At 39.3% G+C, this 27,928-nt stretch overlaps 1 long non-coding RNA gene across 1 annotated transcript; it reads left to right on the top strand.

Annotated features, from left to right (window-relative positions):
• The first annotated feature begins 24,597 nt into the window (after window positions 1-24,597).
• LOC121107731 lies at window positions 24,598-27,326 on the top strand. Its single transcript, XR_005842112.1, has 3 exons — window positions 24,598-24,770; window positions 26,569-26,745; window positions 27,046-27,326. It is a non-coding gene; the product is annotated as an uncharacterized LOC121107731 (long non-coding RNA).
• Window positions 27,327-27,928: the final 602 nt, after the last annotated feature.

The following is a 27,928-nucleotide window of genomic DNA, read 5'->3' as shown; positions in this document are numbered from 1 at the left end:
GGCCTCACAAGAGCTGAGTAGAGGGGGACAATCACCTCCCTCTCCCTGCTGGCCACCCCTTTTTTAATGCAGACCACAACACAGTTGGCCTTCTGGGCTGCAAGAACGCCTTCTGTCTCATGTCCAGCTAATTACCCAGCAGGACCCCCAAGTCCTTCTCCACAGGGCTGTTCTCAAGGAGATCATCCCCCAGTTTGTATAAATACTTGGGATTGCCCAGACCCAAGTGCAGCACTCTGCACTTGGCCTTATTGAACCTCATTAGGTTCTCATGGGCACACTTCTTCAGCCTGTCCAGGTCCCTCTGGATGGCTTCCCTTCCTTCCAGTGTATTGACTGCACCACTCAGCTTGGTGTCATCTGTAAATTTAGTGAGGGTGCACTCAATGCCATCGTCTGTGTCATTGATGAAGATGCTGAAGAGCACCAGTCCCAAGACTGACCCCTGAGGGACACTGCTTGTGACCGGCCTCCACCCTGACACAGGACCATTGATCACAACCTTTAGGCTGCGTCCAGCCAGCCAAATCCTAATCCACTGGACAGTCCATCCTTCAAACTCACACCTCTCCAACTTAGAGAGAAGGATGTGGTGAGGGACCATGTCAAAGGCCTTGCAGAAGTCCAGGTAGATGACACCAATTGCCCTCCTCCCATCCTGCGAAGCCATCACTCCATCATAGAAGGCCACCAGATTGGTCAGGAAAGATCTGCCCTTGGTGAAGCCATGCGGGCTGTCTCAAATCACCTCTTGAACTCATATGTGCCTTAACATAGCTTCTCGGAGGATCTGCTCCATGATCTTCCTAGGCACAGAGGTGAGGCTCACCGGCCTGTAGTTCCCCAGGTCCTCCTTTCTCCCTTTCTTAAAAATGGGAGTAATGTTTCCCTTTTTCCAGTCACCAGGGACTTCACAAGACAGCCATGATTTTTCAAATATGATGGAGAGCGGCTCAGCAGCCACATCAGCCATCTCTTTCAGAACCCTAGGATGGATATCTTTGGGCCCCGTGGACTTATACACATTTAATTTCATTAGGAGGACTCGGACTTGTTCCACCATTACAGTGGAACAGAAACCACTCCCCACACCCTCACCTAGAGGCTCGTGGTCGCTTGACTACCCGTGAAGACTGAGGCAAAGCACTCACTGAGTACCTCAGCTTTTTCTATGTCTGAGGAAGCCAGCTCCCCATTACCTTTCATCAGAGGGGGAACACTCTCCTTGGCCTGTCTCCTCCTGCCTAGGTACCTGTAGATCTCCTTCTTGTTATCTTTCACATCCCTCACCAAGTTCAGCTCCATCTGCGCCTTGGCTTTCCTAATCCTATCTCTACGCACATGGACAACAGCCCTGTATTCCTCCCAGGATACACAACCCTGATTCCACTTTCTGTACATTTCCCTCTTTTCTCTCAGTTTAAGCTGCAGGTCCTTGCACGGCCACAGCAGTCACCTGCCTCCCCTGCTCTACTTCTTCTCCTGGGGGATGGAGAGCCATTGCGTTCTCAGAAGGGTGTCGTTAAATAGCTGCCAGCTTTGTTCTGTGCCCATGCCCTTAAGGACAGTTTCCCAGAGGATCCCATTCAGCAGTTCCTTGAGCAGCCGGACGTTTGCTCCCCTAAAGCCCATGATCCTAGCTCTCCTTTTTGCCAGGGCCACATTCTTCACGATCACAAACTCCACCAAGGCATGGTCACTACAGCCCAGGCTGCCTCCAATCTTAACGTCTCTAATGCTTTCCTCTTCATTAGTGAGCACCAGGTCCAGTAAGGCTTCAGCTCGGGTTGATCCATCTATTACCTTGACCAGGAAGTTGTCCTCAACAGACTCCAGGAATCTCTTGGATTGTCTGCCACCTGCCATGCCACTATCCCAGCAGATATCCGGGTAGTTGAAGTCCCCCATCAGGACAAGAGACCACGAGCACAACACCTCCTGAAGCTGAAGCAAGAAGGCCTCATCCACAGCCTCCTCCTGATCAGGTGGCCTGTAGCAGACCCCAGCCACTAGATGCCCTTTGCTGGACCAATCCATGATTTTTACCCACAAGCTCTCAACCTGATCATGGCTGTTCCTCAGACACAGCTCTTCACAATCTATCCACTTCCTAACATAGAGGGCAACTCCACCCTCCCTCCTACCCTGTCTATCCCTTCTGAAAAGCCTGTAGTCCTCAATCAGGGTATTCCAAGTGTGGGATTCAGCTCACCATGTTTCTGTGATAGCAATTAGGTCATACTTTCCCAATTGCACCACGGTTTCTAGCACCTCCTGTTTATTTCCCATGCTGCGTACATTGGTATAGAGGCACTTCGGCTTGAAGTAATAATGCCTCCTATTTTATTACATTTACACATGATGTCAGAGGCATATATTGGTGGTATGGCAGTAGAGGTGGAACCTCCACATCAATATTCTGTTACATTTCGTTGCCATGTGACAGATGGCAGCAGAGGGACAGTCTGACAAAACGACGACTGACACGGAAGTGCATATGAAGCAACAATGTGTAACAGAATTTCTCTATGCAGGAAAAATTGCACTAATTGACATTCATCACTTGCTGAAGGCTAATGGAGACCATAGAGTGGATGTGAGCATAGTGAGGCGGTGGGTGTTGCACTTCAGCAGAGTCATGAAATACACGTCACACTCTGGATGTGCACAGCTGTCACACAACAAAATGAAGAGCATCTTGATCAGCTCATCCACACGAAGCAGTAGATTAGAACCAGGGAACTATGTACAAAACAGAATATTGCTTTCAGTATTTTGGAAGAAATGGTGGAAACACTGGAATATCACAAAGTTTACACCAGATTGGTCCCATAAATACTCACAAAGGAAGAGAAAGAAGAGCATATGCAAGTTTGCCAGGACCTATTTAACTAGTACAAGACTAAGGATGACAGTTTCCTGGATTGCATCATCAACAGTGATGAGATCTAGTGTCACCACTACAAGCTGGAGTAAAAATGGCAGTCCAAAGTGGTGATGTGAATTTCCCATTGAAGTAAAAGTTCAAGAAACAGCCCTCAGCAGATGAAATGATCTGCACTGTCTTTTGGGGTAGGAAACGGGTGATTCTTCTGGATTTCCTGGAACCCAGACAAGCCATCAACTCAGACCACTACATTACAACACTGACTAAGCTGAAGGCTCGAACTTCTAGAGTGAGGTAAGAGAAGAAGACAAACTTTATCTTGCATCATGATAACATCAGGCCTCATACCAATTCAATGACTCTGAGAACACTGCTAATTTTGGCTGGACTGTCCTAACACAATCACCTTGTAGTCCTGACTTGGAGCCTTCTAACTTGCATCTTTTTGGGCCGATGAACGATGGACTGTGTGGGCAACATTTTCCTGGCAGTGATATTATCATAGTAGTTGTGAAACAGTGAGTCACATCTGCAGATGAAGATTTTTATGAGAATGGCATGCAGTCTTGTTAAGTGCTGGCAAAAATGCATACCTGATAGTGGTGAATATGATTTTTATTGCTATTATTATGTTGTTGTTGTTGTTGTAGCTAAGAATTTGCTATGTCAAAAAGTGTTATTGCACTCTATCAGTTGCATTTTTCATGGATATAAGTAGGAAGCATTACTTTTGAAGCAACCTATGTCAGTTCATGAAGATGATGATAGAGGAAATGAAGCATCTCTCCTATGAGGAAAGTCTGAAAGTGCTAGGACTATTTATCTTAGAAAAGAGAAGGCTCAGGTGGAATGTCATCAATGTATGTAAATACCTGAAGGGAGGATGCAATGCTCCTGCTACTGCACCACTCTCTTTCCAGCAATAGGACAAGTGGGAGTGGGCACAAACTGCAACTCAAGATGTTCCGTCTAAAGATCAGGAAGCAGTTATTTACTGTCTAGATGACAAAGAACTGGAACAGATTGCCAAGAGATCGTGGAATCAGCCTCACTGGAGATCTTCAAAAGTCATTTGAACTCTAGGCAACCCCTTCTGGGTGTCTCTGATTGAGCAGGAAGTTGGACAAGATGAGGCCTCTTCCAACCTTAAGTGCTCTGTGATTCTGTAGTTCACCTGAGCCTTGAAGATGCGACTATTTATTCTAACAGTGTAGCAGTATTTATATATTTAAACATTTATTTATTTATTTATTTATTTTTATCATTTTTAAAATTCCTTCAAATACTGGTAATGTTCCATTGCACTTCTTAATTAAGGCACTCCTTGCTAACAAAGCAATTATGTATCAGTACATAATAAAGATTTTGAAGTTTAGGCATTTCCCAGAATATAGCCCAGAATGGCTGACTATTAAAAGCTCATGCTTGAAGTATTCATCTACCAGTCATGAGATTTATGGGAAGCAGAGAGACACTGGGAAATGCCAATGCTCAGTTGTCAATATTACCTGTAACTTTTATCAACTGTCAGAGTATACAGGGACAGGGATATACAGGGACAGCAGATGCTAAATTCTAAATATCACTGGTAAATGCAATAGCTGTAATGCAGAATATTGCAATTTTTCATCCATGTACCTGAATTAGCTTCAAATTAAATCTACTTAGATCTGATATTGGTAAAATATTCATTATGGCATCATGCCATCTAAAACAAGAAACAAAACTCATAAAAAATAGTTTTAACAAGACAAAGTATCTCCTTGCTGTATCTGCAGCACAGATATCCTACTTCAAATGTAGAATACATGCTCATCTGTTTTGAAAGATTATCTTTTGTCTCAAAGATCTTCTCAGTAGTCAGACTGACTGCAAGTATTACAATAAGGAAGATGCATTCATCATCATCTTACATAAATTATCTATGCTTTTTGATGGAGTTATCATGCATAATTTCTTTGCTTCTTTCCTTCACATTTAAAAAAAGTTATTTTAATTACATTATTATAGAAATTATATGCTTAAAGAAAAATTATTTAAAACATTTAGATTGGTGAATGCTAACATATTTTTAAATTCTATTTTTCACCTACAAGTTATGAAGTAATGCCTAACCAATAAGTTATCACTATTTAAGAATTTCAAATTCTTAAAATTTTACTAGACTTAATAAAATAAATAAGTAAATAAATAAATCCCTCCAGGGATGGGGCATCCACAACCTCTCTGGGCAACCTGTTCCAGTGCATCACCAGACTCAGAGTGAAAAACTTCCTCCTAATATCTAACCTAAATCTCCCCTGTCTTACTTTAAAACCATCCTCCCTTGTCTTATCAGTATCCACCCTTGTAAACAGTCATTCCCCCTCATGTTTACATGCTCCCTTCAAGTGCTAGAAGACCACAGTGAGGTCTCCCTGGAGCCTTCTCTTTTCCAAGTCAACTCCCTAATGTTTTCAGTTACAAGAAAACGGATATAAAATAAAGAGCTCCTGGAATACGAAGAAAATGTTTTCTACTGATTGAGGCAGATAGGAAGTAAATAAAAAGATCTGAAACTAAACCTACATCTGGACTACTTTTTCTCTACAGGAGAAGTTCTGTACTCCAATCTTATTTTCAGTTCAACTTAAATGACTTCCTGCCCTGTCAGTATCCCTACATAGTTCCCATGTTCCATAGGGATATTCTGTGATTCTTCACTGCATGTCTCCTTTCTGCTTTTCTCATGAGGTTTCTGGTGTATTACTAATCATGCATACCTTTCCATGCCCATATAGCTGATGTCTAAGCTGAGCTATTCATTTTTGGCCTCTATTATAGTCAGTGAGGAAAAATAGTTATTCTTAGACATTATTTCCCTGACCTATTTCAGATATCTACTGTATGACTAAATGAATCATGTTCAGAAAACATTTAGTTCCCTCCACAAACTGCAGAGAGTCCAGGCTAGCCAGCTTGGATGTAGGCAGCTGAGTTTCAGTCCAGATACCCTCAGATAGCTGCAGAGTCTCACCTGAAATGTCCTAGTGAAACTTCTCTCTCCTTCAACTACTCCTCCAGAGGAGTTTAGTCCTGTGCTGATTCTGTATCATGTTTGCCAGCCTGATGTGGACATTTTACAGAACCAGATGAATTTCTAATGTAATTAGATGATTTCATTAATGTAGCATATTACTTCCTTAGTTATCTATCTGTTAGGTTTGTGCACTCCTATTATAGTAAGTAGGAATTTGAAATTTGATTTTCCTAAGCATTTGGATAAATGTGAGTTCTTTGGCATATAAGGCATCCTTGTAATATTATGATTTACAATATAAGGTCTAAAAGAGATCCACAGTCTCCTGGGTAGAAAGCTTGAAGGCAGCTGGGATAAGCTAGAGCTAGATCATGGTAAAAAAAAAATATATATATATAAGTGTGTGCAGTTGAATCAGTCAGTACTATGAAAGGATTGATCCAGAATATTCTATAGCAAATGACTTAAGAGTCAGATTAAATGTTCTCTGATCTGCACTGACCACAGCATATGAGGTTGCTTGCATTACAGTTTCATTAAGGCATTCCACATCATCCCTGTTTGGAACTTTAAAAGGTCTTTTTATATATTCAGAGTCATACCTAATGTAATAATCTAGATGTTTTGAGTTAGACAATTCTGTTTCTGAATTGAGTGCTAGATCTCTGCATCAACTACTCAACTGAGTCCTAGACTTCTGCTCACTTGAACAGGAGTGTAGGTACAGATCTTAGATATAAACCTATATGACTGACACCCACAGAAAGCAAGACAAATGCTTCCCGAAGTTTGGGGATTTAAATTCCATTCTAATCCATACATGTACTGAAACCTTACAGTTTGCTAAGCCTTCTGTGCATGCATCAGCTGCATCACCCTAGTATCCAACAAGTAAAACAGGAGTGTTATGAGAATTTAAATAAATGTAGAAAAACTAAAATAAAATGAAAAACACAAGAAGAAGGCTTTTAACTACATTTGCCTTGGATGAGATAGGAACCTTAGTTCATCCACCTCCCGCCAGTTTGATACCAGTGCTGTCAACAGATGTCCAGAGGCTTGAAAAGGGAAATAGGCCAATGAGAAAACACCTGAAGAGCAGAATGAAGGAATTCCAGCTACTTCAGTCAGTGTCAGCTTCATTTGTGGCCTAACTTAAATGCCTATATACAAATAGAGATAGAATGGGGGAAAAAAAGTAGGAGTTAGATATGTAAAAAAGCTTGCAGTACTATGAACTTATTAGTATCCTGGAGACATGGTGGGAACTCTCCTCTGACTGGAACACTGGAATGGAAGAATACAGACACTTCAGAAAAGATAGTCAGTTGCTTTCTATGTCAGTAGAGTCAATAGTCAATGGGAGAGTGCAAAACTGATCTTTATAGGAGCCTTTGGAGGGAACAAGCAGATAAAATTGCTAAGTGTATTCATCGTATTTTTAGAAGTTGTGGCAATCCAGAGAAGTTCCCAATGACTGGAAAAGGAGAAACATAACCCTCATTTTTTAAAAAGGGATGTAATGAAGGCCTGGAGAACTATAAGCCAATCAGTCTCAACTGTGCACCCAGCAAGATTATGTAGCATATCCTCTCGGAAACTGTGCTAAAACACATGGAAAACAGAGAGATTTTTGTTGAACGCCAATATGGCTTCAATAAGGTTCAGTAATGCTTGAAAAATGTGGTGGCCTTCTACTATGGGGTAAAAGCATTTATGGATGAAGGAAAAGCAACAAACATAATCTACCTGGACTCCTGCAAATCATTTGACACTGACCCACACAACATCTTTGTGCATTTGACACTGTTCCACATTACATCTTAGTCTCTTAACAGAAGAAACATGGATTTGACGAGTGGACCGCTCAGTGGATAAGGTCTTGATAAGGTGACATTTGCAATGGGGCTAGATTTGTTTATCTTACACTATGTCTTCCCTCACTACAATCTCTGTCTGAATCCCAAGAGAAAAATCTCATCTAGTCTTACTAATTAGATTCTATCAATGCAATTGGGCTCTGCTCTCCAGAAACAGTATCTCAGAAAACATTCTTCGAATATGCAGAGCTATTCTGTGACTTGCTGTGTGTGGTCCTTCTAGTCTTGAGAGTGCTGAGATCAAGTCAGTTTATGTGTTCTGTTAATTTTCTAAAGTGAAAGGTCAATGTGTTGCCACAACATAATCACTAAATATAAGTTTGAATAGAAAATAATACATACTCCTGAGATATTAAAATCTATTTCCTTCATCAGCTTCTGGGACATGAACTTTTTTTTTTTTTTTTTTTTTGTGAAATTTATATAATTATATGTGAGTTCATGTCAAGCTGCATATAACCCCCAAAATAGAATTTGCAACCAAAACCAAGCTATGATTAGTACGTCTGGAAATTACACAAGAGACAGTAAACCTTCTCAAGAAAAACAACTTAATTACATATCAAAATTAATTAAGACACACCTGTCAACATTTTGTCCTTTTTTTTTTTTTTTTTTTTTTTTAAATAAGAATTTGGTGCAATGAGCTTATTCTACCACGATAGCTGTCTATAATGTCTGTAATGGTGTTGTGCTTCACAAATGAAAAGTGTGGAAAGGGCAGCTCAGGGACTGATAAATTCATCTTACACATAAGGTTTCATTTTAGCTGATTATCCTACAGGTTTATTTGCTTATACTCTGGAAATGAACCCTTGTTATTTTAGTAGTTGCAATTTGTTTGTTTGGTTGGTTGGTTTTGTCTGCTTGGTTTTAGAAATTTGCCAAGGCTCAAAGATTTCATTATCTTTGAGAAAGTTCTACTTAACCCATTTATTTTGCAATTGTTGATGAATAGAAATTGTCCTTTATTGTTGCTTCTTTTGAAGCATTTTTGTCTCAGACCAAAAAATCCTCAACACTGTACAGACACTAAGCATAAATAAATCTGAGTGGAAGCCCTTTCCAAAGAACAATTAGGTGTTCAGTTATAACCTCCCTTTTTACTCACAAGTGTTATTGGCTCAGATGCTCAGTGTTGCAGTGGCTTAGTGATGTATCAAAGAGATGATGTTGCCCTGCCTCTGTGTAGAGGAAACAGACCTGAAGGTATTGGTTGATGCTTGGCTGGACATAAGAAAGCAGTGTGCTCAGGTGGCCAAGGAGGTCAATGGTATCCTGGCATGTATCAGAAATAGTGTTGCCAGCAGGAGCCGGGAAGTTATCATTTTTCCAAACTCAGCCTTGTTGAGGCCACACCTCAAGTACTGTGTTCAGTTTTGCTCCCCTCACTACAAGAAAGGCATTGAGGCCCTGGAGCATTTTCATAGAAGCGCAACAAAGCTGGTGAGGGGACTGGAGCACAAGCCTTATGAGGAGTGGCTGAGGGAGCTGGGATTGTTCAGTCTGGGAAAGAGAAGGCTCAGGAATGACCTCATGGCTCTCTACAACTACCTGAAGGGAGGTTGTGGTGAGGTGGGATTTGGCCTTTTCTCCCATGTAACTAGTTATAGGACTGGAGGGAATGTCTTCAAGTTGTGCCAGGGGAGATTCAGGTTGCATATTCGGAAATACTTCTCTGGGAGAGTGATCAGGTGCTGAAACAGGCTGCCCAAGGAGGTGCTGGAGTCACTGTCTCTGGAAGTGTTCAAGAAACATTTACATGTTGTACTGAGGGACATGGTTTAGTGGAAAATGTTGGTGACAGGTGGATGGTTGGACTGGATGATTTTAGAGGTCTTCTCCAACCTTGGTAATTCAATGATTCTATGATTCTATGCCACAGTATACATCCAATCTGTGTATAAGAAAATGGGAAAAGTCACAGGGCTCTTCAAATTTTGAAGACGGTGATTTCAAACTCCCTTGTTTATTCAGAGAAAATTCAAGGAGAGTTGCTGGCTGGTGGAGGCATATGTGATGAATTCAGTGCTCCCTGCTCCAGCTTTTTGACATTCTGCTTCTCTTGATTGAGGTCCCTGAAAGAGCAATCAAGTATTTCCACTAAGTAACAGAAACATTGTGATGTACTCATATGTTCCTTCAAAGATATTGAGCCTGTATTGTGATTGCAACTGAAATGCTAAAGCTCAGTTAAATTCTCTAAGGAAAAAGAGAGTGCAGAAAAATCTGGGGTAAGAAAATCTTCCCCAGCCTTCAGAATAAGCTCCAGTGGATTCTACATATCTGCTAGTCCATGCAGATTATTTTCACTTACAAGCAATGACAAAAGACAAAGAATTCATTTCACTCACTAGTCAGATTAGTGACAGGATTTTGGAGGTCTAAGTAAAGGCATTCAGTTTACTGATCTAAGGAACAAGTTTTCTGTTATGCAACTCCTTTAAAAACTGTACTGAGCAACAAATGAAGGTAAGATTATATAGATGATAAATTTATAAACTAAAAATAAAGTAAGAATTTTTTCATTTTCATCACTGTATAATTTGTCACATTAGTGTGAACAGATACTATGAGCATCAGTTCTTTTCTCTTGTATTTGCTATAAATATAGGAATGTTGCTTCTAATGTAATGCCTCCTATGTATTTACATGATAACTACAACAACACTGCTTGATAGGAGAAATTCTCTGCTGCAAAACGCTGTTCTTCAGTATACTCACCACCATTAGTCATCCATTTTTGCCAGCTATGAGCAAGAGCCTGCATGCCAGGCTTGTAGAAATCTGTGTGGCCATCAAGAACATCTTGATGGAAGATGCTTGTATTTCACATCACTGTTGCCATTGCTGAAATGCACCACCCCCTGTCTCACTGTGCTCACATTCAGCAAGTGTCAGTGAATGTCAATGGGTGATTTTTTTTCTGCGTGGGGGAACTCAGTGACACACCTTTGCTTCATACACACTTCCATGTCAGAAACCAATTTGTCAGACTGCCTCTCTGCTGTCATCTGTCACATGGCAACAAAATGTAATGGAATGTTGGCTGGAAGGTTCATCCCCAACTGCCATACCTCCAGCATCCTCCTCTGACATAATGGGTGAACATAGTAAAATAAGAGGCATTACTTTCAGATCAGCCTCTTATATTATATAGAAAATAAGGTAATTGTAATCCTAAAACCATCTCTGATGCTACTACTTGCCCTTGTTCACTATAACGTATGGACACAAATATGTGGTTCTTAATTGAGCAGAACTGCCATTGAAAACAATAGGATTTCATTTGATTAAAGATTGCAAAATACATCCCCATGTGTGCACTTCTTTGTTCATGGTTTGTCAGACAGTAAGTCATGCAAAAGCTCTTTTTAATTACATTTTCAGATAGTGAGATAATTGGTTGGGGCAATCAATATCTTTCTTGATTCCTGAAGGTTAGACTTTCCGAATGAGACCATCATCATTCTGAATTCTAAAATTCCAAGAATACTTATTATCACTTCTTTTGAAATCAATAGAAAATAAGACACAATATTTCTATTTTACGGCTATTTTGAGTTTGTCAGAATAATCCAAATATTTGAAATATATCATAGCTGCTACCTCATTTTAGCATAATTTTAACAAACAGTATGCTCCTAAAGAAAATTACATAATGCCAATACAGAAAGTCTCACCTAATATCATATGAACTATATATATACGATAAACAAGTATTCTTAGAATTTTCATGAATTGATGTTTTGTAGTGGTCCTGTTCACTAGGGAAAGAAAGAATCTGAAGAAAGTGACTAAAAAAGTACAAGAGAAACATACTTAGAAAACCAGTAAAAATATATTAATAATCATTTTCTTCTCCTAAGAAAAACAACCTTAATATCTTGTATTTTGCTCACTTTTTTGGGCTCAACAGGACTAATAATATACATTAATGGTTTTGACTGACAGAAATCTAAGAAGAAAAAAGACATCAATGCCATTTGTTCTTCTGTCCCCAGGCAGTTAAGCAAATTAAAAAATGATCCACTAAAGCAATCTAGTCCAGGCCAGAGCATATCTTTTCTTTTAGTCTATTTGGTACACACAGACTGAAGTATAGCTTATTGCAAGCTAAATGTTTGAAAACACTGTGATTTTTAAACTAGAAAAGAAAATTGGAGTCACAGGGTGGGAGGATCTATATTCATTCTCTCATGTCTCTTAGAAGACTAAATCCTACTGAGATGAAAATGAGAACAGTTACCTCACATTCCTGAAGTGGCCCTGTTTGTGCCTTCAGTCTCTGTAGCTTACTGACTGAATTCAGTGTACAGAGATTGAAGTTAAAGCTTTTAAATATTTTTTTAGATAATTTTTTTGATAAATTTATAGCTTTTCAAAGTGACATTATTTAACAAGGGGAAATTGTTTGAAAATCTAATAAACAGTAGTTGCAATTATTTTTGAGTAGCAATCAGTTATCTGTTCTGTAAATTATTTACTGTACTTAATGATGTGCGAGTTGTGTTAACAATAACATGGTCCAACAGAATGTCTTTTGTAACGCACATTTGTAGACACGGTGTAATAAAATATGCTTCAAAAACTCTTTCATGTGACTATTTAAGGGAAACCTCACATGAGTATGGTAGTATGGAAAATTATGCTTCTGAAATGCTATATTCATTGTCGATGTCACTTATTTCTCAACATACAGCGAGACTTTTGAAGGGTAGTAGTTTGAAAGAATAAATATACAACTGAAGAATAAATCTTCCCTACCTCCTACACTCCTCTATCCATGACAGTTACTAAGTCATAGGAAAGCATATGCAAGTTGAAATCCAGGGCTTGCTGTGTAACAAGTAGCTGACCTCAGAAGACAACAATTTTCCCCTTAAAATGAAAAGGCCATTACTATCTGTTTTTCTAGAACTGATGCTGTCAGGCAAATGTCTCACCAAGGTTTTTTCTCATAATTGTGCCGCCAGTTTTAATTCCATTGTCAATATATAAAGTTGTAAAGATTGCCAGTCTACTTTATTGATTGTTAAATATAATTAATAGAGGTAGAATCAGACATCCATTGCATTTTTTGTTGGTTGTGATGATAAACTGATCTTTTTTCTACATACTGACACATAAAACTATGCTACACTTTAATTAATATTTGAAAGGATGAGGTCTAAAAGTGCTGCCTTTCAGTTACTATAACTTATTTGATACCACAGCATATATATAATATAATAAATGACAACAAAACCAGAGTTTATGTACCTCAACTGTAAATTATACTGCAATGTATAAGTAAACTTGTTTCATAGAATCACAGAATCATGAAATATCTCGGATTACAAAGGATCCATAACAATCATCAACTCTAACACACAGTTCAACACACAGCACCACCCAGGACCACCCAAAATTCAGACTGTGTGACTGAGAGCACTGTTGTCACGGGTTTATGATTTTTGTTATCAGCATTCCACAGCGGAATTGTTGACATCTGTTCAGATGCTTCTTGAATTCCTCAAGCTTGGTGCCATGACCACTTCTTTGGGGAGCTGGTTCCAGTGTTCAACCATCCTCTTGTTGAAGAACCTTTTCCTGGCAACCTAAACCTCCCCCGTTGCAGCTTTTTGCCATTTTCTTGGGTCCTATAGCTGGTCACCAGAGAAAAGCTCTGGTATAGTGCTGTAGGCTGATATAAAGTCTCCATTCAACCTACCCTTCTCCAGGCTGAACAAACCAAGGGAATTATATGTCTTGCTTTCCAGACCCTTCATCATCTTTGTGGCTCTCCTTTGGATACTCTCTCATAGTTTTATGTCCTTTTTGTACTGCAGCATCCAAAACTGCATACAAAACTCAAGGTGAGGCAGCATAAGTGCAGTGTAGAGCAGGACAATTATTTCTCTTGCTTGTCTAGCAATGGAGTGCTTGATGCACACCAGGGTGTGATTGGCCCTTTGGTCTGACAAGACGTACTGTTGACTTGTGTTCAACTTACTGTTGACCAAGACACCCAGATCCCTTTCAGTGGGGCTGCTTTCCAGCATCTCATCCCTCAGTCTGTATGTATAGTCAGGGTTACCCCTTCCCAGGTGCAGAATCTGGCATTTGTTCTTGTTAAACTTCATGTTGTTGATGATTGCTCAGCTCTCTAATTTGTCCATATTTCTCTGCAAGGCCTCTTCATCCTCAGTGGAGGCAATAGCTCCTCCTAGTTTAATACCATCAGCAAACTTGTTCAAAACATCTTCTGATCCTATATTTGAATCATTTATGAAAACATTAAAGAGAACTGGCCCTAAAATCAAGCCATAGGGAACCACGCTACTGACTGGCTACAAGCCTGTTGTCACCTCACTTACCAGCATTGATGATCCCTGATACCTTCAAAAGCACTTTCCCAGGAGACCTTACTAACTAGTTACCTGAGTAGCTTGAAGTTTACTCTCCCCAAATCCAGGGTTGAAATTCTGGTGGCAGTTTTACTCCTATAACCAAAGATTTCAAATTTGACTACTTCATGGTTGATATGGCCAAGATGGCACCAATTGCCACTTCATCCACAAGACTTTCTCCATTTACAAGTAACAGATTTAGGAGGGCACCATTCCTTGTTGGCTTGTTTAATATCTGTACCGGGAAATACAAACCATGAAGGTGTTTTAGGTGTCTTCTGGACCAGTTTATATCAGCTGTATGACGTTCTCAGTTAGCATCTCTCAAACTGAAGTCAGCAACTGACAGGTGTATACAGTCCAGCCTCTCCACTACATAGAGAACCCTCCATTACACTCACCACCTCTCCTGCACTGCTTGTCTCTTCTGATGAGTCCATAAACATTCACCACAGCATGCTGGCCACAAGATTCATTCACTTATGCTGATGATGTCATAATTCTGGAAATGAGCCAAGGTTTCTAACTTTTCTTGCTTGCTCCTCATGCTGTGTGCACTGGTGTAGAAGCATTTCACATGATCTTCATGCCATCTCATAGTTTTTTCACCGGCAGGCCTGTTTTTACTCCTTCCTCCCTTCAGATCTAGTTCAAAACCCTATCTGTCAGCCCTGATAACTCCTGTGCAAAAATCCTTTTTGCCCCTCTGAGAAAAGCACACCCCATCAGGTGCCAGCAGGCCTGGACAATCACTTTCACGACCTTATTTTATTTCCCTGTCCTGTATTCCACTAACTGGTGTCATACAAGGTTTTTAGATACATGGAAACAGCAAGAAGCAGCTATTACAAAATAGTTATTTCATGCAAGCTCCAATATTGAGGATTTTATTTTATTTTAAAGGCTTATCTACATTACAAAGATACTGATAAACTAATATTATGACTACAGAAAGTTGATAACAAGAAATAACTGCTACATTTCTAGTACGTATCCTACATCCAAAGAAGCATTTCTGCATCTCTGACATTTTCACCTACAGTGAAATTCTGGAATATTTCTACTAATAAAGCAGAACAGAAATTTCCCCAAACTCTCTCAGCAGTGTTCTTTGCTCCATAACTGCTGAGCATTTGAATTTTCCAGTGGATTTGATAGCTCTTGGACTGCATGAATGTCTGGAAAAAGTTTTTCAATATTTATTATATTTCATAAACCAGTCAAAGTCAGTTGAACTGACACTGTTTCATGCACAGGACAGGCACTGACTGAAGTAATGCTTGTCTCACTCTTGACCAACGTATCTCACTGAGCAAAACCAAGAATTGAGACAGCTTCTCAGAAAACTTGTGTTTAGTATGAGCTATGGAGATAGATTCAATAGACTTATGAAACATTATAAAGAACCGGGGCCTGAGTAACTCTTTAGGAAAGTGATTATTCTGAATAATATTCTTCTCTCAGATTTTCAAAAAAATGAAGCTGATGATGACTCTACTTAAAGATCTTAACTTGTTCTGTAGCCTGTATTTCTGCTGACCAAGATGTGCAGATGTATGCACACCAGCAGAGAATGTGACATTGCTTCTCTTTAATCTGCTTTCCTCCATATCATTTGGTAATAACTACTTCAGTAGAATGCTGTTACAAGGCACTTTTTCCATGAGGCACTAAATTTTTCAAGGGAAAGACACAAGAGACATTTTATTCCTTTTTCTTTCTTTTTTCTTTTTCTTTCTTTCCTTCTTTTTTTTTTTTCATGCCTAATGACTCCTAAATAATAATTTCACATAAATAAATGCGAAAGCTGTAGCCCACATACAGCATGTTTTCTTCTATGTTTTCATCCTTTTTTTTTTTTTTTTTTTTTTTTTTAACATAATAAAATAAGAAAAAGACAGGGGAAAAAAAAAAAAAAGAAAACAGAACTCAAAAAGCTTTTGGAAGAAAGACCATAGCAACTTGAATTTATTTAACTTTCAAATCAGAGTGTATTCTCACTTTTAAGATTTACTTAATTCTGATACTAATCACTCTGGTGTTACATACATTGTCCAGCATTCTATTATCTCTGGAGCTCAGCCCTCTCATGAATCAAACTGGACAAAAACAGTGGAACTGTTCTGAGTACTTAAGAAGTGTATGACCATTCAAATTGAGAAATCCCTCAAGTCTGTGATTTCCACCTCTGTTTAAGTTCAGACAGTATATGCCATTCAAGCCAAATAGACGAAGAGAGCCTTTCAAGTCTAGCTTTCCTCCAGATGTTTCTTGGCAGTTCACATTGAGAAAAAATGTAAACAGCTATTTCATATTCATGAAATAGAACTGGAGCACAGAACGGCAGAGGAATGTTAGGGCATGCAGTCCGATCACCTAGCAGGTGACCTGTTAGTGTAAGTATTAATAAGCTGTAGAAAACTTGTCAGGCTACCTCCTTCTCACTTCTCCTGTTAGAAGGAGACTCCACTACCTTGCTCCACTGTGCAAACCTACATATTGTACCACTGCCTTTTCAGACTTAATTTTTTCAAACCTATTTTATACTCATTTGGTTCTGTGGCAGTGGTATCTTTATGGTAGCAGTTTATTGTAGCTACCTGATACGATACTTACATTTTTGCAAGCAATTATGTCACCGCTCAGCTTTCATGTTTCTGGACACATTCTCTTGTGCATGATGGAATGCCTGTCCTGCTATCATTTTAATATTTAGTCTCCATTTAGTGTGGGCTTCTTGAATATGGATGAATGGGACAGTGTCCAGAATTTCAGATAAGATTTGGGTGTTGAACAACAGTATTCTCATTTCTTATTCTTTCCTGAAAGTACCTTGTGTTATTCTAGTTATTTTTCCGCAGTGGCATTGTATTGGAGAACATCATCATCTTGCATTTAACTAATACACACCATGTCTCCACGGTTCTTAATAGCACAGGTTTCTGTTTTTGTAGTAATGCCATAATGCCTACTAGTTGTCATTCCTGATATTACATGTCATCTCATTTTGTCTTCCTATATACTTCTCTTACAATTTTAAGATCAGTCTAAAGAAAAATCTTACATTATCTACATTAGTATCATTGATGAATATTCATTTTTTTGTTCTTTTCCAAATTTGTATTTCATGGCTAGAGAACTTTTCCTTTTCCTTTTCCTTTTCCTTTTCTTTCCTTTTCCTTTTCCTTTTCCTTTTCTTTTCTTTTCTTCTCTTTTCTTTTCTTTTCTTCTTTTCTTTTCTTTTCTTTTCTTTTCTTTTCTTTTCTTTTCTTTTCTTTTCTTTTCTTTTCTTTTCTTTTCTTTTCTTTTCTTTTCTTTTCTTTTCTTTTCTTTTCTTTTCTTTTCTTTTCTTCTTCTCTTTTCTTCTCTTTTCTTCTCTTCTCTTCTTTTCTCTTCTCTTTTCTTCTCTTTTCTTCCCTTCTCTTCTCTTCTCTTCTCTTCTCTTCTCTTCTCTTCTCTTCTCTTCTCTTCTCTTCTCTTCTCTTCTCTTCTCTTCTCTTCTCTTCTCTTCTCTTCTCTTCTCTTCTCTCTCTTCTCTTCTCTTCTCTTCTCTTCTCTTCTCTTCTCTTCTCTTCTCTTCTCTTCTCTTCTCTTCTCTTCTCTTCTCTTCTCTTCTCTTCTCTTCTCTTCTCTTCTCTTCTCTTCTCTTACTTTTTTCTTTTTTCTTTTTCAAAATATAATGTTGTGAATTGACTGTAAATGAAAAGTCTATCTGCAATCTAAAATGTACTGAAATGTGTGGATAACCAAGTAGTTCTGATGGCATGACAGAATCAATTTTGACAAGGGCCTGTCTGTATTTAGATATGTATTATTAAGGTGCATTTTGTCCTGGAGTATGTGGCTGAGAAGGTTTGAATGTGTTAAATATAATTAAATAGCATTAAAACCAACCAACCACCACCACCACCACCAACAACAACAAAACATATGATTTAATAAAGAAAACATTGTGAAAATTTAGGTGTGGAGATATTAATGTGTTCATCTGAATATCTTGAATATCAGGCTACTTAAAAAAAGAATGTTAGTTCTTCCAAGCACGTGGGCCATATTCAAGTCTGAAAGGAATACTGAGACGTTGAAGGTGTAAAGCTCCTATGTAGTCCCGTATTATATACTGTATAGGCTACAAGCAGGATTTTAATTTTTTGCATTGCCAGTAGAAACAGGAGGTGGTTTTTGTTAGCATTCCAGTTAACAGAATACAGAGGCTCACTTGTACTATCTATTCAGCACAACTCTAATTCAGAACTAGCCACAAAATTTGATGCCTGCTGAAAAATTGAATAAGTAAATAAATAAATAAATGCATGAGCTGAAGTGAAGAGATGGGATCTGGAAGGAATTTCTTTTGTTGTGCAGTAAATGTGAAACACAGAGGCATGGGAAATTGTCTTCCATGTTTCTGATTTTTTTTTTTTTTTTTTTGTAACTAGTTTGTTTTTTTTCAAAACTGATTAATTTTTGAAATGAGACAATAATTGGACTTCACATTAGAAGGGTATGCATGTTTTGGCCTATTTAGCTTGAAGCACATTTGAGTTGAAATAGAGGAGGAAGGACATAGTACAGTTGTGAGTATGATATCTACCGCTTCTAATGTCTTATATTAGAGCGCACATAATATATAGAACTGATAATACGGGAGATATCCTCTTGGTAGCAGAATGTATTTAGAAGACTGTTACATCATTTGGAATTTTAGACATATACTGGTAAAGGAGAAAATGATTCCGTGTTTTTGAAAATAACATTTATATTTAATATATAAAGAAAATCAAATGCAGCAAAAGCTACTGGCAAATATGGTCACATAAAAGACAAACTACATTTAACATTTCTATTCCTTCGTACACTGAAAAAGAATTCTGAATATATAACTAGAAGTAAAATAAGATAATCTCTGTGACTTACTGATTGCAAAAAAGTAGGAGCGCATTGAAAAGAGTAACATGCAGGGATACTCAGCAGATACAGTACTTAACATTTATTGTAAAAAAATGTAATTAACTGCTGCAATCAGAAAGCTTATCAAACAATAAGATGGAAATCAAACGTAAACAAAAAGGCAGTGATGAAGATAAAACCATTCAATAATCCAAAGAAATTAGTGTGGCTTCATTTGTTCATGAGTTCATACAGGCATACCTGCTTATGCTCATATATACATTCATATAATGCATTTAACAATAGCAAATATTCATTTATCCTCAGCTTTGACTTTGCTCATGGAAGCTGTGTGAGTTGCTATTAAGTTTCCTGACTTTTAAGGCTAGTAGGGCCTATTAAAATATTTGACTGTGGGTAAGCAAACATAGAATTACACATCATTAATCAGTTTTTCTACAATGAGGGCTCAATTAAGATAGCATTAAAATGGGTAAGGATACAGCCCTAGAACACCTAATGTGTGTCCAGGCACAGTTACTGTGTGTCTGTCTCTGCAGTGCCCACTCTTGACTATTTTTGCAAATATTCATGGTTAAATATCAAAGACATGAAGCATTCAGAGCCAAGGAACAAATATATATGTGAAAATGATCCACAAAATGCTCCAGTTACGGCATCCATCCTCAAAGCGGCTCTCTGTATCCACAATAATCTTGTGTCACTCTGTTAAGAGAGAAAGGCAAATGACTGTAACAGGTACAAAAATACGAAAAGCTGGAGAAAAGAACTCTTTGGCAACTTGTTTATGAGTCCAACTAATAACACTAATAATCAGGAAGAAGATATTTCAGATTTTTGTATCAGAAATAATGTTACCAGCAGGAGCAGGGAGGTGATAATTTCTCTGTATTCAGCTCTGGTGAGGCCATATCTGAAAAACTGTGTTCAGTTTTGCACCCCTCACTTACAAGAAAGACATTGAGGCTCTGGAGCCTGTCCAGAGAAGGGCAACAAAGCTGATGAGTGGACTGAAGTCTTATCAGGGGAGGCTGAAGGAACTGGGATCATTTAGTCTGGAGAAGAGGAGGTTCAGGGGAAACCTTATTGCCCTCTACAACTACCTGAAGGGAGGTTGTGATGAAGGTGGAGGTGGGCCTCTTCTCCCACATAACAGAGATAGAATGAGAGAAAATGGCCTCTGATTGTGCCAGGAGTAGTTCAGGTTAAGCCTTAGGAAAAACAACTTCTCAAAAAGGGTGGTCAGGCTCTGGAACGAGTGGTTCTAAGGAACATGGATCAATGGGCAATATTGGTGGTAGGTGAACAGTTGAACTAGATGATCTTAGAGATCTTTTCCAACCTTAATGATTTTATGATTCTATAATTCTATAAATTGATCCTATTGTCAAATGACCAAATATTTGTACTGTAAGTACAGAAAATCAGACTTTACCTGCAAAATAAATATGCTACAAGAGAAAGGCAAATGTTATTTACAGAATACTGAGAGAGAAATTCACTACCAGATAGAGGATCCTTTTATGAGAATTTATTTCTCCATAGGATGCACTGTAAATTATTCAGTAGAATCTAGGACAAAACAAGTTTCAGAAACAAATGATGAACTGAATAGCTGTGTGGAGGAAGGAAGAGATTCTGTAGGTTTCACAGACTTAGAAATTGTTTTGCTTACTTTTTCAGGCTTGAACACTGAACAGATTGAAAAATCCCACATTGCATTTTGGACATGTTTACTGATTGCATTAAGAAATGAGAACATAAATGGAGATTCCGAGTAGATGCTTTTGCTAAGGTGAATGAACCTTCACCAAAGTTAGTTAACACAAAAGGGTAGATTCACCTTGCATTTTTTCTGCCTTTCAAATAGTAGGATTTTTTTTAATATATATATTATTATTATTATTTTGAAATTAACCTTACAGTTTCCCTCTGTAGGAAGGAGAGATGCAGACAACCTCTGGAGAGCAATTTCTGCATGATGTCTTAGGTGTCAAAAACAGATGAGCTATATAGCTCTCTGCTAGTGCTTTTCTCTCTTGAGTGAATATACAAGGAGTACAAGGAGCTATACAACTGGTTTAGATTACATACTTTTATTTTTATTTTATTTTATTTTATTTTATTTTATTTTATTTTATTTATTTTTTTAGGACAGATTAGCCATTCCATTAGTTTCCTGTAAGTTTTCTTCCATACAGAGAATAATTTGTATACATATTTTCTAAAATAAACTCCATCATAAATGCAAAGAACTAGCCTAAGCACTAAGAAATATTAAAAATTCTATTCTGAATATCTGTAATGATAGCACACAAATTTTCAAATACTTTAAAGTCAGAGAAATCCTATTGTGTGTCTGAAGAGACTGAGTAATGTGTGCAAGGACTTAAGGTTTGTCTATTTTACATTTATGAGATGCTTCTAGTTTCTCTCATGTACCAGAGAAAACAAAAAGTTTTAAACAAGTGCAGCACTAGAATCAGAACAGTTTCTGGTCTACTGTTATACCATCTCTACAATTATGCCCGTGTTTCTGTGATTTTGTGAGCATCAAGAGAAAGGAAGAGAGCAGTCACATACATACAAGAGACTCATACCCTTCTGAGATTGCAAGGAAAATAAACAAGGGTTCGGGTGCATCCTTCATCTTTATCATCTAGTACATAAATATTATTGGCTCATGACATAACTTGTTGAGACAGAACTTGTTGCAGTTGACACACCCAAGGGAGGGGATGACATTCAGAGAGACCTACAGGCTCAAGCAGTATGCCCAGGAGAAATTCATGAGGTTCAACAAAGCTAAGTGCAGGTTTCCCAGAGAGATTGTGGAGTCTCCTTCTATGGAGATATTCAAGAGCTGTCTGGATGCCCACCTGTGCGACCTGTTGTAGATTACATACTTTAGCACAGGGATTGGACTTGATGTTCTCTTGAGGTCTCTTCGAACCCCTCCAATTTTGTGATTCTGTTTCTGCCCCTCTGCTCTGCACTGGTGAGACCTCACATGGAGTACTATGTCCAGATGTGGAATCCTTGGTACAGGAGAGACATGGACATTTGGAGAATGACTAGAGGAGGAACACAAAAATGATCCAAGGGTCAAAACACTTCTCCTATGAAGACAGTCTGAGAGAGCTTCAGTTGTTTGGTTTAGAGAAGGCTTCAGGAAGACCTCATAGCAGATTTCCAGTATCTAAAAGGGGGTACTAAAAGCGAAGGGAACAGACTTTTTAGCAAGGTCTGTTGTGATAAGACAAGAGAAAATGGTTTTGAGCCAAAAGAGAGGAGATTTAGTCTGGGTGTAAGGAAAAAATTAATTTACAGTAAGGGATGAGGCACTGGAATGGGTTGCCCAGAGAAATGGTGGATGCCCCATCCTTGGAGATATTCTATGTCAGGTAGGATGAGGCTCTGACAACCTGATCTATCTGTACATATCCCTGTTCATTGCAGAGGAGTTGGACTAGATGACCTTTAAGTTTCCCTTCAAACTCAAACAATTCCATGATTCTATGATTCTATGCCATTTAACAGCATGAGGATGAATCAGAACCATGCAGCTCACTGCAGTGTTGAGAGTTAGTGGCAGAGAAGATGGGAGAGATATTTATTATACAGTGTCACCATGAAGCAAGGGTCCCAGGCTGTAACCTTTCATTTGAAAGTGGTCCCTAAGGTCATTAATCAGAACAGTAATTTCCAGGCCTTCTCTGCAGTCCATACATTCTCATGTTATCATATTTTATACCATGTTATACAGGAGCTGATTGAAAAATAATACCTTCTATTTTATTATGCTGTCCCACAAAATTAGAGCAGGATGTTGGTGGTACGGCAGTAGAAGTTGAGCTTTTCCACTAATATTCCATTAAATTTAGTTGCTGTACAACAGAAGGCAGCAGATGGGCAGTCTGACAAAATGGCATCTGACATGGAACTGTGTATGAAGCAAAAGTGTGTAATTGCATTTGTCCACGTGAAAAAGGTCATACCAGTGACATTCATTGACACTGAACATTTATGGAAGCCAGTGGATGTGAGCCCAGTGAAGCTGTGGGTGTTGTGCTTCAGCAATAGCAATGATGACATGAAAGACAAGCCATGTTCCAGATCACCATGCACAGCTGTCATACTACAAAATGAAGAGCATACCAATTAGATCATAGATGCAAATTAACGGATTATGAACAATGAAGCAACAACTGAATATTGCAGTGTTTGCACCAGGTGACTCCCACAAATGCTCTCATAAGAAATGAAAGAATACGAAACTGATTGAGAGGTCTGATTGAATTTGAAGCCAGATGAACTAATACAGGGCGAAGGGTGACAGTTTCCCAGACTGTGTCATTACAAGTGATCATAGAATCATAGAATCATATGGTTGGAAAGGACCTAAAAGATGATCTAGTCCAACCGTCTTCCCATTACCATTGCTACCACAAGCCACTAAACCATATCTCATAGCTCCTCATCCAGATGCCTCTTGAACACTGCCACGGGCAGCGACTCCACCACCTCCCTGGGCAGGCCATTCCAGTGCCTGACCACTCTCTGAGAGAAAAAGTTTTTCCTTATGTCTAACCTAAACCTCCACTGGTACAACTTGTGGCCATTTCCTTGGGTCCAGTTTGTTGCCTTGGAGAAGAGGCCAAACCCCTCCTCATCACAACCTCCCTTCAGGAAGTTGTAGAGTGCAATGAGGTCTCCCCTGAGCCTCCTCTTCTCCAGACTGAACAATCCCAGCTCTCTCAGCCGCTCCTCATAAGGCTTGTGCTCCAGACCCCTCACTAGTTTTGTTGCCTTTCTCTGGACAGGTTCCAGGGCCTCAACGCCTTTCTTGTAGTGAGGGGCCCAAAACTGAACACAGTACTCAAGGTGCAGCCTCACCAGGGCTGAGTACAGGGGGATGACCACCTCCCTGCCCCTGCTGGCCACACCATTTCTAATGCAGGTCAGGATGCCGTTGGCTCTCTTGGCCACCTGGGCGCACTGTGGCCAATGTTCAGCTGAGCATCAATAAACACCCCCAGGTCTCTTTCCTCTTCACAGTCATCTAACCACTCATCCCCAAGCCAGTAGTGCTGCATGGGGTTATTGTGGCCAAAGTGCAGGACCCGACACTTGGCCTTGTTAAACCTCATCCCATTCACCTCAGCCCAGTGATCCAGCTTATCTAAATCCCTCTGAAGGGACTCCCTATCCTCAGGCAGATTGACACTACCTCCCAACTTGGTGTCATCTGCAAACTTACTGAGGGTACACTTAATCCCTTCATCTAGGTCATCAATAAAGATATTAAACAGGATGGGCCCCAGTACCGACACTGGGGGACTCCACTAGTAACACATTGCCAGCTGGACTTAACTTCATTAACTACTACCCGTTGGGCATGGTCATCTAGCCAGTTCCTTACCCAAAGAAGGATACCACCACCCTCCCTTCCTCGTCTATCCCTTCTGAAGAGTTTGTAACCATCCACCACAGCACTCCAGTCATGGGAGTGGTCCCACCATGTTTCAGTAATAGCAACTAGGTCATAGTTAGCATGTCTCACAATCGGTTCCAGCTCTTCCTGCTTGTTGCCCATGCTGCGTACACTGGTGAAGATGCACTTCAGCTGAGTCATCTGCCTCACCCCCAGCTCAAGCACCGCTCCCCTAGGCTCATCTCTGGTGAGCCTTGTTTTGTCCCCTTGCCCCACTGTAGCTAGTTTAAAGCTCTTTCAATAAGCCCCGCTTGCTCCTGTGCTAGGATTTGTTTCACCCTTTGAGATAGGTGGGTTCTGTGCACGGACAACAGGCCAGGGGCCAAGTAAACTGCCCCATGATCAAAGAACCCAAAGTTTCTGCCTTGACACCAGCCTCCGAGACAATTATTCATTACTTGTGCTTTCCAAGCCCACTCCATTTCCCTCACTGCCCCTGAAGGTATAGAACAAAAGATCACTTGCACTCCTGCTCCTTGAACTAAACGTGCTAAACCCCTGAAATCTCTTTTCATAGTTTCTAGGTTTCTCTGGGCAATTTCATCACTGCCAACCTGAACTACAAGTAACAGAAAAAAATCAGTGGACCTAACCAGCTTTGGGAGTTTTCTAGTTATGTCCCTGACCTGGGCCCCAGGAAGGCAGCACACTTCCCAATAGCTCGGGTCTGGTCTGCATACGGGGCCTTCAGTTCATCTGAGAAGGGAGTCACTCACCACAACCACCCTTTTTTCTTTCCTGACAGAGGCAGTCTCAAGGCTTGGGGGCTACTGCCTCATCTTAGTCTCCCTCCTAGGCAGATCCTCCATTGCCTCCCCACTCACCTCCCCTTCAATTTCCAGCATGAGATGTGGTGTCACCACTGTAAGCTGGAGTCAAAATGGCAGTCCACAGACAGGTGACATGTGAATTCTCCATCAAAGAAAAAATTCAAGACACAGCCCTCAGTGGGTAAAGTGATGTGCATTGTCTTTTGAAAGAGGAAAGGGGAAGTCTTTCTGGATTTCCTGGAACCTAGACAAACCATCAACTCAGATTACTACATCACAATGCTGACTAAGCTGAACGCACAAACTTACAGAGTGAAGCCAGACAAGAAGACAGCTTTTCTCTTGCAACATGATAACATTAGGCCCCATACCAGTTTGAAGACTATATTGCCAATCTTGTCTGGACTTTCCTACCTCTCACCTGTAGTTCAGATTTAGCACCTTCAAACTTCCATCTGTTAGGGTTATGAAACATGGACTGCAATGGGTAGCATTTTAGGATGACAGATAATGGCCCTAAGTTGCACCAGGGAAAGTTGAAATTAGATATTAGGAAAAAAATATTTTCAGAAAGAGTGGTAATGCCTTGGAACAGAGAGCTGGTGGAGCCACCGTCCCCAGAAGTGTTCAAGAAATGTGCAGATGTAGCACTGAGGGATGTGATGTAGTGGGCATGATGGCAGTGGGTTGAGGTGGGACTAGATTATCTTAGTCGTCTTTTACAACATTAGTGATTCTATGGTTCTATGATTTTCCTAGCAACAATGCCATTACAGCAGCTGTAAAACTACAGGTCATCTCCACTGGTGCAGATTTTTACAAGTGCAGCATGCATACTCTTGTTCATGGCTGGTAAAAAAAAAAAAAAGAAAAAAAAAAGAAAAAAAAAGCATAGCTAATGGTGATGATTGTGCTGAAAAAATGTGTTTTGCAGCTGATAATTTTGCTCGATCTAATAGTGTTAGTGTCCTTTTGTTATCTGTTGTAGTTTCCATGGAAATAGACAGGAGATATTACTTTCAGAGCCACTTACACAGATATCCCTGTCTTTTTCCTAAAGCTGGCAGAGTGACTGCACTTGTGGAAGACCATACTATACATACTTGGTTTGTCTGGCCATGATTAGAAGGTTTAACATTCCAAACAATCAGCTCCTACAAAATTCTTCACATAATATACATAGGTACCTACTTACTATTTCAATCTCCTCTTCAGTGTGAACTTGTGAAGAACAGCTCAACTTGCCAGCCTGGCTAGCATTATCTGTTTATGCAGTATTTCCTGAACCTTCTCATCCCAGTGATGTAAGGGTGAGGAGTGGAGACGTGGGAAAATGGTGAATTCACTCGGCCTTCCTTTCTGGCTAGAAGAAATCCACTTCTTGAAAAGCAGGTATTAAAATTTACAGCTGCTATCCTTCTCTTTTTTTTTTTTTTTTTTCATTTCTTTTCTCTATTTTTTTTTTCCTGTCAACAAAGTCTGTTTTCTGCTGTGTTTTCTTATCTATTTAATTAATGCAGAGCAGTAGTCTCATGCTAAATTTCACCTTGTTTAGTATTTGAGAGAATTATTTCCTCTTGCATTTACTATGGATGTTAACCCCATTTCTCTTTACAGCCCTTCTGGGGCACATAGCAGTTTTGTTTTGCTCTCTTACCCAGCAGATGTTTTACACTCTCTTTTGCCTTTCAGTAATGTCACCATTGCCATCAACTTCTAAACGTGTACGTCCACTGGGGACACAGTTCAGCCTGCCAGCAGCTCATATTAGACCTGGGTCCAATCCTGCTGCTTTTATTCCTTTAAATCCCGATTTCACAGGCAGGATTGCCAGGATTTTCTGAAGTACTCAGTGGATGAGTCTGCTTATCTGATAGCATCTGATGCTTTCCCAAGGAAAGCAAGGAAATTAGACAGTGTTCATAAAGCACAGCATTTACATACTTTGGATATATGTTGTTTGTTTGCTTGTTTGTTTGCTGCATTTTTGATATAGCTTTGTTACTCTTTTTACGCTTGTGTGCAGACTGTCACAATAACATAGCTTTTTGAGGACTGATTTAGATAAGCTAAAGATTTTCTGTGATTAAAATGTTGCTTCTTGAGCTTGTTTTATGTTTAAGATGTAAAGTAGAGATAAAGATTTGTGATCAAATTTAAATTAAAGTGCTTCTAATAGGGATTAAATTTAGATTTAATTAGACAATTTTTGTATACATCCTAAACATCAAATGGTTGCTACAAACATATTAATTGAGTTTTAATTTTAAGATGGATGTTTACATGATATGACTGCTAAGCTTTCTGGAAACCGTTTCTGGTAATGACCTAACATTCCAAAACATACCTATGAATGTTTACACTGAATAACCAAGTATTAAGATGAGGCAAAATATAATAATAAAAACCATCAGCAGTCAGATACAAATTAAGCACTCAGGCATTTCATGTAACTTTTAAAGTTATAATTAATTTTTCACTTGAGTCCATCTTCTGATATATGATCAAATCAGCATATATTAACCACAGCAGCAATAGTACGTGCATCACTCAGACCTGAGAAACTATTAGGATC

The sequence above is a fragment of the Gallus gallus genome, chromosome 1, assembly GCF_016699485.2.
Source record: "Gallus gallus isolate bGalGal1 chromosome 1, bGalGal1.mat.broiler.GRCg7b, whole genome shotgun sequence".
Taxonomy (NCBI): domain Eukaryota; kingdom Metazoa; phylum Chordata; class Aves; order Galliformes; family Phasianidae; genus Gallus; species Gallus gallus.
Note: the sequence above shows the minus strand (reverse complement) of the source record. Positions and strands in the feature narration are given on the sequence as shown.